This window comes from Syngnathus scovelli, chromosome 6, assembly GCF_024217435.2.
Source record: "Syngnathus scovelli strain Florida chromosome 6, RoL_Ssco_1.2, whole genome shotgun sequence".
NCBI lineage: Eukaryota > Metazoa > Chordata > Actinopteri > Syngnathiformes > Syngnathidae > Syngnathus > Syngnathus scovelli.
In genome coordinates, this window is record NC_090852.1 from 2,924,651 (window position 1) to 2,937,344 (window position 12,694).

The 12,694-nt window shown below is 43.5% G+C and overlaps 1 long non-coding RNA gene across 1 annotated transcript; it reads right to left on the minus strand.

The window, feature by feature from the left end:
* Positions 1 to 474: 474 nt before the first annotated feature.
* Positions 475 to 11,912, minus strand: LOC137840351 (uncharacterized). The gene is made up of 2 exons (XR_011086935.1): positions 5,239 to 11,912; positions 475 to 3,819 (listed from the first exon to the last, which is right to left on the minus strand). It is a non-coding gene; the product is annotated as an uncharacterized lncRNA (long non-coding RNA).
* Between the last annotated feature and the right edge of the window lie 782 nt (positions 11,913 to 12,694).

Genomic DNA, 12,694 nt, shown 5'->3' on the forward strand with positions numbered 1-12,694 from the left:
CCCCGCTTTTCCCAAGAGAGTCGTTACTGGGAGGGGCTCTGAGACTGCATGTCAAGCAACACATCAGGGGGGAGGTGTGACATCGAATCATGATCAGTGAGAGACGAGAGGACATGGAGCAGGCCTTCTGCAGCGGCCCTAGCGGATTTGTCAGCAAAAGCATTACCGAGAGAAACGGGATCAGAGCTTGCATTGTGAGCAGCACATTTGCAAACCGCCACCTTTAAAGCTAGCTGGACAGCGTCCAAAAGTTGAGTTAGTAATGTGGAATGGGTGACGGGCTTGCCCGTAGAAGTTATCATGCCACGGTTGCTCCACTGCTGAGCAAAAACGTGCACTGTAGCAAAAGCATACTGACTATCAGTCCAGATAGTGAGGGACTTGTTTGCAAACAATTTGCAGGCCCCAGTCAAAGCAATGAGCTCAGCGGCCTGTGCTGACATATAGGATGGCAGTTTAGACTTAGACTTAGACTTAGACTTAGACTCAACTTTATTAATCCCTTGGGATTACTCCTTCAGGGAAATTCTGTGTCCAGTAGCAGTAAAATACAAAATACACAAGAAAAACACAAGAGATCAAGATATACAGAAGATGCAGAAATACACACAGTGCAAGAGTTAGCAATGAAATGTAAAATGTGAAATGAAATGTTTAGCAGCCTCCAAGACTTCGTCAGCAGTAACAATGGCATACCCAGTAAGGGTCACACCAAATTCATTTTTCTTAGAAGACCCATCAACAAAACCCACATGACCATCTGGCAGAGGCGTATCTCCCAAATCAGGCAGAGCCTTTGCAATCTGTTGAGCAGCATCGACACAATCATGGAATTCGCCGTCGTCAGGAAGGGGAATGAGACCCCTGGCACAAGGGATAGCCTTCTCATTGATCAATCGCGTATCTTAAATCATGCTTTTCCACCTTTGAAGCGACTATGTACTTCAAACCCAAACGGCACCATTTTATAGGGAAAAAAATTGTTGAATTTATTCGTTTTCGACATAATACTGGTCGCAAATTTGCATGTAGAGCATTTTTGAGTTGTTGATCATAGACATCAGTTGAACACTCTGGTCTGTGTCTAAAGTCTTCAAAGAACTCATTTTATTTTTGTTTAGTTCGGCCAATGTCTGTGTAATTTGCTCTACGTTGGAATTTTATTTTTATCCTGCCCAATAGTTGGTCAATTTGTATTTGTAATGGCACCCCGTTATATTCCAATGGATGACCCTGGAGATCAAAAGGACTCCAGGTGCCTTTAACGCTTTCCCAATGTTTGGTTAAGGATACCATGAAAACCTGTTGTACTTCATCACCTCTCAAATTATAGGAAGCAATGAGTTGTTTAATTTGGGGTACAAAGACGGAAAGGATGGTTCGCTTTGCCGTGCCACAACATCTGTTTTTGTAATTTGATCATTTTTCTCATCTTCATTCATCACATTCTCAGCTGCGGTTCTTAAGCGAGCTCGCGCTGACACTGTGTCATCATCTTCCTGTCTGTGCAACAGCAAGTTCTTCTGGGAAAATGAGAATGTAAATTTGCTTTTTAATTTTTAATTTTAAGTCTTGCAAAATTGCTATATCCTTACTGCACCGAGATAAACTTAAATGTATCTTTAAAAATAAACAAACAAAAACAATCTATGCTCTTCAAAATGGGACCCAAATGTCAGATTACAAATCAAACCTCCTCCTTCACTCTCACATTTTTTGATAGAACTACTGATAGCTAGACACTGTCATATCATACTAAATAATGGCCTGCAAATTAAATATAATGTTGTTGCTGTGGTCCCTCAAAACATGTGACTAGAATTTGGACAATTACTAACCCCCATCAATTGATAAATTATCTCCTCACTAAAGTCCTAGCCTGTTAACCTATCTGCATCAAGAAGACATTTGCAATGCAGGGGATAAGAGAATAATAATAACACCATTGATTTCTAATCATTAACCTAATTTTATCCAGTTCTACAATGTATGTTTTCTGTTACTCTCACATTTTTATGAGGGTTGGGCACTCTCCTCGTCGGACGAGTTTCTGCCCACAACCCTCATATTATTCTATAATTTCTAATTTTTACATTTAACAATGCAAATCTGATAAACCATTGTCTAGCACACCATTTTCGTGCACCAATTTAATGCAATTCCAACCTTTATAACGAACTGATACACAACGACTAACATACACAGAAACAAACACACGGGCCCACAACATAGACATGACAATCTTCCCAGCTGATAACAAGGGTGGGGGGAGCAACTGAAGTGCGGAGAGCCTCGCCGCCGCCACGTCACATAATGCAACCCCCCACCTCTGTCCAAAATATGCATTTGTCAAGATATTTTATATTTTCGGTGTCGACCCCTTCCATTAATTTCCAATCTTTGCATTTTAATTCATGTCGGGGTAGCGACTTTTGTTTGCTATTTGATTTTCCCATGGTTTATTTTTCTAAATTTCGGAGTTGGCAATTCGAATGGCACCTACAGTGTCCTAAAGCCACTTTAATTCACAGGACAGTGGTAAAATATTCAATGAGTGGTAAGTCTCCTTTCTTCTGCTTCCGCACAAAGCCACTGTTTAGAATCCTGTGTGTTTTATATAAAGGAGAGCTCAAATGAGATCACTCTCAGTCAAACCATAGACACACACACACACACACAATGCGCACTCTTATCGTTTCACAGGCAAGCAGGGGAGTCCGCCCTCCCGTGGATTTTAACAAACTCTTTAACCTTCCTATTGTGTAAAAAACTTATTTTTGCCTTTTTCTTGAAGTAGATATAAAACCTATCTTTTCATGGATAAGGGAGCCAAACCAGCTAAACAAGAGTTAAGAAAAAACACCACAGATGGCAGCAGAAAGCTAACACATTAGGAAGGTTAAGTTAGGAGGCCCCACGACACCTCAGCGGAATTTAACTGCTCCAAATTACCTGTACTTCTTTAGAAAACAGAGGAGTCCGCCCTCCCATGGAATTTAACTGACTTATAAGTCAGGGGACTCCATCATCCCAGCGGAATTTAACTGTTTCTAATTGCACTTGATAGGGTCTAGAATTGTCAAGGTTTTAAGTGACCTCTTGTCACCGCACTTTCATTCCTTTTAACAGAATCAATATTCGTACTCACAGTCTGCTGGTTCTTTTCCTCGGATGTTCTCGTCAACCACTCTGGTGTCCAGCCGACTGATCGAGTCAGCCCCGTGAAAAGGGTTTCTTTATGTGCCTTGGCCAAGGACTTGTCCTGCGTCGAAAAGTCAGCCGGACCCCCGAGATAGGTCTATTGAGAATCCGGGACGAGCCCCCAAATTTCTGTCAGGTTCAAAGTGCTAACTGAATAACTGTATAAAAGAAAAGGATCAGCAGACAAACACAAGTGAGGCAGAATATTGAGTTTTCTCGCGAGGAGTGAGATACAGATTGCTTTCTACAATCTGACTACACTAAAAATCTGTTTACACTCCTCGCTCTTTTTATTTGGAATGCCCTACCCACAGTGTGAGACGATTAGCCCCTGAGGGTAAGGGGGAAAAAGATTGCGAGCCTCGTCTCGTAAGAAAAGAAACAAAAAGTAATGCACAAAGTGTTGCGTGCAGATATGGCTATATCAGCAAAACAGTTTAAACAATATTCGAGAGATAAAAAGAGAAAGTGACGTTCTTTAAGGAAGATCAGAAGGTTCATGACGCATCGTTTGACGTGTTGTTTTTACGATCTGTTCTGGTGGACGCTGAGATGTCAGCAGTATCTTGTTTGACACAACCGTCATCTCGCCCCTGACCCAGCCGTAATCCTCCTGTTCTGTTGCACAAGATAAGAATAAGCAAGGCAAAGCAGTAAGCATACTGAGCAGTAAGATTATGAATAAGTACTCATTAGAGAACGCATGATAACATATATATACAATTTTTCTAACACCCATGAATGTGTTTTGTCATCCAAAACCCTTCTTTGTCGTCTTGTTTCGTCCTTGGCAGCCTTTGTGGTTGTACTTTCGCCTCGTTATTCTCCCCGCTCCTTGGTTTGTTTGGTCTCCAGATGACGCTGGTCCCTGCAGATTTTATTTCTGTGGCTCGTTCCGGGGCCCGCAGGTCCCCACGACAGTGCCAGCAAGCCACATATTATTGATCTTATGACACAATGCTTCGGGCTGGTCTACATTTACACACGGACCGGATTTGGCCCGCGACCCGGACTTTGGGCTTGTCTGCTTTGGCCAATTGGTGGCCCAACCACAAAAATGAAAAATAAGTTTGTGGATGTCTTCGGGCTAAGACTCTCATCAAATGTATGAAAGTTTGACAAGCTGTGATTAAAGTAAATTCAAATGGTTGACTTTCTGTTGGGTTTAACATTGGGCTCCAAAAGACTTTTTTGTTACACATACCACCAGATTTTCATAGCTCGAGGTGAAACGCTCAACCAGGGCTGCTTTGATGTAATTTTGTAGAGGGCACTACTGTTCAAGATAGGGTCATGTGGGTCAAGTTACAGCAGTTTTCATTATCACCGTAAGGAATCATTGGCACCGCCCTTTACTGAAAAATCACAAAATTTGACGGAGGATGATTTTCTTGAGGCCGTTCTGAGAACTTTTCTGTTGGATTTGTTCAACAAGCTCAATGCAGTTCATTAAAGTCAAAACAATGAGATATTATGTCACGAGTTGTCACTATAGGTAGCTTCTTCCCCCAGGCTGTCACTTTGATGAACTCTCACCACTCATAGAGACTCAGTCATCACTGTGCAATAACATCCTGTTCTCGTCACTTAAATGTTGTTAGTTACCTGAATGTTGTCAGTTACTTAAATGTTCTACAGAGGCTGAGATCAACCGGAGTCAAATTCCCTGTTTGGCATGCACAAAGTTGGTCAATAAAGCTGATAATGATTCCATAGTTCTAAAGAATATTATCATAATGAGGGCTTCAGGTCATGACTATTTAGCTACATGTGAAGTTTCAGAATTTTTGTGGCATGTGCAGTAGGAAATTTGAAACACAAAATTTGATGCCCCATCCATCCATCCATCCATCCATCCATCCATCCATCCATCCATCCATCCATCCATCCATCCATCCATCCATCCATCCATCCATCCATCCATTTTCTGCACGGAGCCAAACCCAGTTGACCTTGGGCAAGTGGTGAACTACCCTGTGGACTAATCTTCAGTCAATTACCTGGCACATAGAGACACAAGGAGTGAAATGGACCTACGCTTTTTAGACAGAAGTCAAGAGAATGGCTCCCAACACCATCAGTGATCCCAATGCTAGGTCTTTTGATCACTTTTGCTTCATGAATTTCTTGCCAACAGCAATGGGTGCTGAAGAGGGCCTTCGTTCTTTGACAGCATCAACTATTGTGAAGTTAGATGAGGAGGCATAGATATCGTCTTGTGATGGAGCAGTGATGAGAATGGCAGGAGGCTGTGAGTCAGAATCTGAGGACTCAGTTTGGGTCTTCGATGAAGGTAAAGGCATCTCTGAAAACCAAGAGACATAAAGTAAATACCCCTTTACACCAAAGTAAAGTGTAGCATAATAAAGTTATTCATCTATAATTGTATTACTATTATGGCTGAGGCATTCACATTCTGCACCATTAACTTCCATAAACTTGCACTATCCATCCAGCCTCCCTCATCAGCACCACCGCCGCCACGATCCATTTGTCCGTCTGTCCATTCATCCATCCATGCAACCATGAAGGCAATGAGTCCTCTCAGACTCAATGTCCCCCGCATTCCCGGAACGTGGGCAATGCTCTGCTGAACATGGAATTAGAAACCCTTTCTGAGACGGAATCTGCCAGGTCAGACCAGCATCTTTCCTGACCATCGGGGCCAGCACTCCACCTGGTGGTTATCAGTTGATAGCTCTGCCCCTCTCTTCACACAAGAGTTCAAAACATGCGGCCGCAGATCTAATGACACGACTAAAAAGTCGAACTGCGGCCTAGGGCGTCCTGGTACCAAGTGCACATATGGACCCTTAGGATTGATCGTGGTGTTCATTAAGGACTATCCATGTCAAGCACATAAGTCCAAAAATAGAACACCACAATCACTGCCAGATCTCACTGGCATTGCCCATGTGAGCGCTCAAGTCACCCAGCAGAACAATGTCCCCAGACGGAATACCGCATTCCTTCTCAGGACTCAAAAAAGGGTGGGTGCTCTGAACCAGTGGTGTGCGGTGAGGTTCATGACTGGGGAGGCACTGACGTCACCCGCCCCCAGTAAAATTTGTCCGGCACCGAACCGTGTCACAAAAAAGGTTGCGGAACGCTGCTCTAGTGTGGTTTATTCATTATTTAATTTGAACTATTTTAATTAAAATCTCATCAGCAGTCTTCACACATAAAAACACTCAATAAAGCACATGGAATCAAAAACTTGCTTTCGATCGTGCGTACCAATCCGTTCCGAAGTCCCGTTGTCCGAATCAAACCTTTTAACTCCGGAGTTGCTCTTCCTTTACTGATGACCTCCTGCTTCGATCGAAAATCCATTGTAAAACGAAATGTAAAAACGGGGGAAAAAAAAAACGAATGTAAAACGAAATAAATGGACGACTGCTCCTCAGTTGTTCACTGTAAATTTGAACTGGAGATCTCTTATTCTACAGGTCGGCGCATGAAGCATCCCGCGATCATTAGCACCCCCTGCCATATGGCTGGAGAACCTTTTTTCGTAGTCTCCGTAAGGTATCTTTTCAAAGCCGTTTTGTTCATCTAAAGCAGGGGTCACCAACACGGTGCCCGCGGGCACCAGGTAGCCCGTGAGGACCGCATGAGTCGCCCGCAGGACTGTTCTAAAATTAGCTCAAATAGCGGCACTTGTCAGTGAGCTGCATCTATTTATTTTACAGTCAAACCTCGGTTTCCGAACGTCCCGGTTCTCGAACAAATCGGAATTTGAACAAAAAATTCGAGATTTTTATGCTTCGGTTGTTGAACAAAATTCGGAGGTCGAACCTCACGAGATGAGCCGGGAGGACCCGAGAAAACCCGACCGCGCGGCCCGGATGCCGACTGAATCTGTAGTAATTGTATTTTCGTTACTTTGAGGATTGTATTAATCCCTAATCATGCCTCCAAAGAAAGCAAGTGGGAGCATTAAGCCATCCTATAACATAAAGACGCTCTTAAAGCAATGCGACACTGAGCGCCCGGCGCGCTGCAGTTGCGCGATCGAACCAACTAAAGCTCCCCGCGCACTGAGGTCCACATACATTTTGGAAAGTACAGCAGGACTTTAAAAATATTTTCTAAATTTCAGCGACGGCTCTGTCACAATAATGCGACCAGCGCTGTGCAGTTGCGCGGTCGGCGACGTGCTACGGTTGCGCGTTCGGCGGTGCGCTGCAGTTGCGCGATCGGAGAAAAATGCGCAAATGAAAAAAAATTTAAAAAAAAAAAAAAAAGGGGGGGGGGGAGGGTTTAGTCTTGGAACGGACTAAAATTTTTTCTACTATTTGTAATGGGAAAAATGGATTCGGAATTCGACCGATTTGCTTCTCGAACCGCCTTCTGGAACGGATTGTGGTCGAAAACCGAGGTTTGGCTGTATTTTTGCTATTCTTGTTAAAATCACACATACATGAGAACTGGAAATAACAATAATAACACAAAGTGAATGCTAAATTGAGCAAATTGGCTATTTCGGAAGTGTGTGTCAAACTGGTAGCCCTTTGCCTTAATCAGTACCCAGGAAGTAGCTCTCGGTTTAAGAAAGGTTGGTGACCCCTGATCTAAAGAAACACGACGTTACAGACAGATGACAAAAAACACAAGATATTATATACGTCATCTTAACAATGGAAATGAGTTAATATAACCACAGTGTTTGAACACTTAAACAGGGACATAAAGACAGAGAGCGGTTCTGTCTAACTGCCTGTCAACATAGGCAGCCGTGTGATTACGCAATCCTCAGAGGAGGCTAGACAGGAAGTTGGCTCCTCCGAGCGAATCGTCTTCGGTTTTAAAATTACTATAAAAAATTCAGCGATTTTGGTTTAAAATGATACAAACTATTGAAATTAAAAAAAATGACTTTATAATAAAAACAATTTAATTTGTTTTTCCCCTTTTTATGATGGCAGGGGAGGCGTATCCTCCCTTGCCTCCTCTGACCGCACGTCCCTGCTCTGAACTACTGTTTAGTACATAGGCACAAAAACCAGTCACCACCTGAAGGCGGAGAGAGGTTACCCTTTTGTTCACTGGGGTGAACCCCAATGTACGGGGGTGGGGGGTTAGGAGGAGGGGTGGGTGTGGGTGGGGCTTACGTATACACTCTCACTGTGGGCAACTCCAGAATGGAAGAGAGTCCAACCCCTCTTGAGAGGATTAGTACCAGAAGCTAAACTGTGTGCGGAGGCAAGTCTATTTCTAGCCTGAACTTTTCTGCCTCGCACATCAACTCAGGCTCCTTTCCTGCTAGAGAGGTGACATTCCACGCCCCTATAGCCAGCTTTTGAAGCAGGAGATCGGACCACCAAGGTCCCTGCCCAGCTCACCCGACCCCTTTGGCCCCTCCCACATGTTATATGATATTTCAATATTTTGGAAAAACAAGACAAAAACGTTTTTCCTTCTGCCTACTCGTTCACTAATCTGGTTAAATTTTATGTCACAATATCAAAGTAGCAATGTGTGTTCTGATTTTTTTAAATTACTTGTTTTCTGAAATCATTGAAGTACGGCTTAGGCAATTATACTACGTGGCCAGTGACATGAACGTGAAAATTATCCTTGTCCTTGAGTGACTGCACAAAGTAGAGGAGAACTGACAGGGGGAGGGGGTGCCCGCCGGTTGGGGGTCCATACAATTTTCAACTAGACATCCAGTCAAAAAGGTGATTACCTCAACATAAATTTGAGAAGGAGGGTGGGGCTTTCAGCTGAAGCACAACGTTCCAGGCATTGCAGTAATAATGCACTGCTTATGAACCACCCTGTATTTCTTTTATGTGTAGATTGGCTACTCAAATATGCTAAATCAACTTTTAGGAATTTTTAGCCATGTTAATGTCAGGTGCCTGTGGCACCTGCCACTCAACCACACCCTCCTAATCAAGAAATCACCCACACCTGTCACTGGTTTGTTAGTCTCCCTATTTAAACTCCGCTATCCAGTCACTCACTCTCGTCAGTCTGTCCCGTGATGCCACTCAATCGCTCACTGCTGTCATTCTGTCTGACTCCCGTTACTGGCCCGGCCCGTGTACTGACCCGTCATGCCTTGCTTGCTGCCCGTCCTGACCACCTGCCCGTTACTGACCACGTCTTGCTTGCCGCCCGTCGTGGCCACCTCCCCGTTACTGACCACATCTTGCTCGCCACCTGACCGCCCGCTCATCCCCGACCATGCTTCTCCGCTACGCTCTGCCCTGCTGCGCTCTCGCTCTGCTGCATTTCCCACCAGGTAGTGTCCAGCCCTCCGCCAGCCAGCTCCAGTGAAGGAAGTACTCGAAGGCTACAGTAATCCCTCGTTTTTCGCGGATAATTGGTTCCAAGACCACCTGCGATAGGTGAAAATCTGTGATGTAGAGAAAACATATTGTTACAATATCCATAAAAGACTTTTATGAACCTTCATTGTATTTTTAAACACTGTATATTGTACTTTTAAATGCTTTTTGTATTTTTAAACACTTTAGTAAACATTTTAAAGTCAAACTGACTTTCATAAATATTATTTAAATTAATAGGAAAATGAAAAAGTAAATTAGAGTAAAACTGCTGGGATAGGCTCCACACGCCCGCAACCCCGGTGGGGATAAGCGGTACAGAAGATGGATGGATGTTAACTAGAATAAATATATTGTTACAATATCCGCACAAGACTTTTATGAACCTTTATTTTGGTTTTATACACAAGTAAAACTGATTTTCATAAAAAATCTTTATTTAAATAATTAGGAAAATAAAGAAAATATATTAGAGTAAATATATTGTTACAATATCCGCACAAGACTTTTATGATCCTTTATTGCAGTTTTATACACTTTATTGTTTTTTTTACACACTTTTTTTGTATTTTTAAACACTTTCGTAAAATGTTTCAAGTCAAAGTGACTTGCAGAAACATTATTTATTTAAATAAATAAGTAAATAAATATAAGTAAATATATTGTTACAATATCCACACAAACCTTTTATGAACCTTTTTTGAAATGTTAACATGTCTGACTCCTCTCTGCTCTTGTGTGCTGGCCGACTGATGCGCCCCCGCGGCCCAGCGCGAGCGCATCCGCACAAGACTTATAATTTTAAACACTTTATTGTATTTTTAAACATTTATCATTTTTTAAAGTGTAACTGTGTCACGGCTTGGCTCCGCTCTTGCGGTGCTGACCGGCTGACGCACCGCGGCAGCCTAGCGCTAGGGCAACTGCACATTGCTCAGAGCCGCGCCCTGCGCTTAGTGCTCATTGCTGGCCGCTGTCCCAAATCCTGGACGGCAGTGCTATTTTCCTACGTGCGCGGTTGCGCTCACTACCCGTTGTCCAGAATGTTTCTGCACGGCGGTGCATTTTTCCTTCGTGCGCAGCCCTCCGCGCTTGACCTCCGAGGCGCGCGTCGTCAATACGGAACTTCTAATCGTCAATCCTCACAGTTTTGTCTGTTTTGACACGCACGCCTGCCACCTGATTCTTGTTTGCCTGACCCACTGCGTTACGAGGTGCCCCCACGCAACGGCTCCGCTCTGCTCTTGCCGTGCTGACTGGCAGATGCGCCCCCGCTGCCCGAGGGAATCCGCACAAGACTTAATATAATTTCGTTATAAACTTTATTATACCTTTAAACACTTTGTTGTATCTTTAAATACTTTTTAAATAGCTTTAAAAAGCTTACGATGCCCTTCTGCTTTGATGATGCACGACGCGAGGTCGCTGACAGGTGTTGTGCTCGATTTGGTTCCCCCGTGAGATTTTGTTCCCCCTGCCGCGGGAGCGCGCACAGCTTGTTTGGAAAGCGAAAAACCGATGCCGTACGGCGTCGTACGGCGTCAGCACTATGTTGTTTTCAATAAAAACATGAAGAATTCACGTTTGCGTCAGTCAATTTTATTTTTTATAAAGGATTATTCTCATTTGATGTCTTTAAATTCATCCGCGTTCTGCCATTGAAGCGGGGTGCATTCACAGACCAGTCGTAAAGACGGAACACTCACTCACTTCACCAAAAAGCAACGATATAATTACGTGAGCTCTTTGCATAAACCTCGATGCAAAGAAACTCCTCCTTTTGGGTACCGTTACATGCTACAAGGAGTATATATTACAAAGGAGACTTTATTCTTAATTGTAATCATCATTCATCCATCCATTTTATTACTCAGGTATTTTCAAAGCAAATTAATATTGTTGCATTTATTAATTTGCTTTAAAATGACAGCGCAATATAATTAAAAGCTGACACTCTCGCAATGTCAAACGTGTTCATTTAAGAAAAAGCCACACACGTTTTGTGATCAAATCTTTCATAACGACAATGATTTGAGTGAATTGATTTGAATGAATAATTGAGAAGACATTTCAGTTCTGAAGGCTCCTTTTATCCCAAGCAAAGTGAAAGGTGGTGGGATAAAAATTGTAACAGGAACGCTATATTAAATGTCAAGCCGTGAATATTTGTGCCCCCCTCCCATTTTGAGAACGGTGAGTCCTAGACTCCAGCTGTTTTTTTTCTGTCTTCCTGGGGGTCTGCTCAGGTAGTGTGGCAAATTTGAACAGGTTCCCTCATTCCTGGCCCAAGTTACAGGGGGGGAACATATCCTCACGGGTGCCCAATGGCAGAACGCGGATGAATTTAAAGACATCAATTGAGAATAATCCTTTATAAAAAATAAAATTGACTGACGCAAACGTGAATTCTTCATGTTTTTATTGAAAACAACATAGCGCTGACGCCGTACGACGCCGTACGGCATCGGTTTTTCGCTTTCCAAACAAGCTGTGCGCGCTCCCGCGGCAGGGGGAACAAAATCTCACGGGGGAACCAAATCGAGCACAACACCTGCTCGTCAGCTTGCCTCGTAGTCCTGCTCTGCTGGCATTCCAGACCTCCTTGTTTCCTTCAAAATTTCCCCAAATAAAGAGCCCATGTTGCATTTGGCTGTCCTGCCTCGTTTGTGACAACAAAATGAAGCGCAAATCAGAGATTCTACTGATTCTGCTGAGACAAACGAAGTGGAGGAGTGGATACGTTGCAGGAAATTGAGATAAAGCCTGATTAGAGCTGCTCTTACAGCACTAAGCCAATCATCGACAAGGATACATATCAACATATTCCCATTGGTCTCCTACCGGCCAATAGTGTGCTGTAAAGTCATATAGGTAGACAAAGCCCTGCGCTCCAAGTGATGCCGCAAAAAGCCGCGATGCACCGAATATATCCGCAATATTTGTTTTCTGAAAAATCCGCGATGCACCGAGGCCGCGATAGGTGAACTGCGAGGTAGCGAGGTATTACTGTACACTGCCAGGCACGTCCGCCAGCCGCATCCCAGCGACGCCAACCCTCCAGCCCCATCACCACTCCAGCGCTCCATCTTCCCCTTCAAAAATAAAGTCTGTGTCGCTCTGCAATTGGTTGTACTGTCCGATCCGTCACAGTTAAAATGCTAATTTCTCACCAAAACACCCCTAAAGTGGTGCTT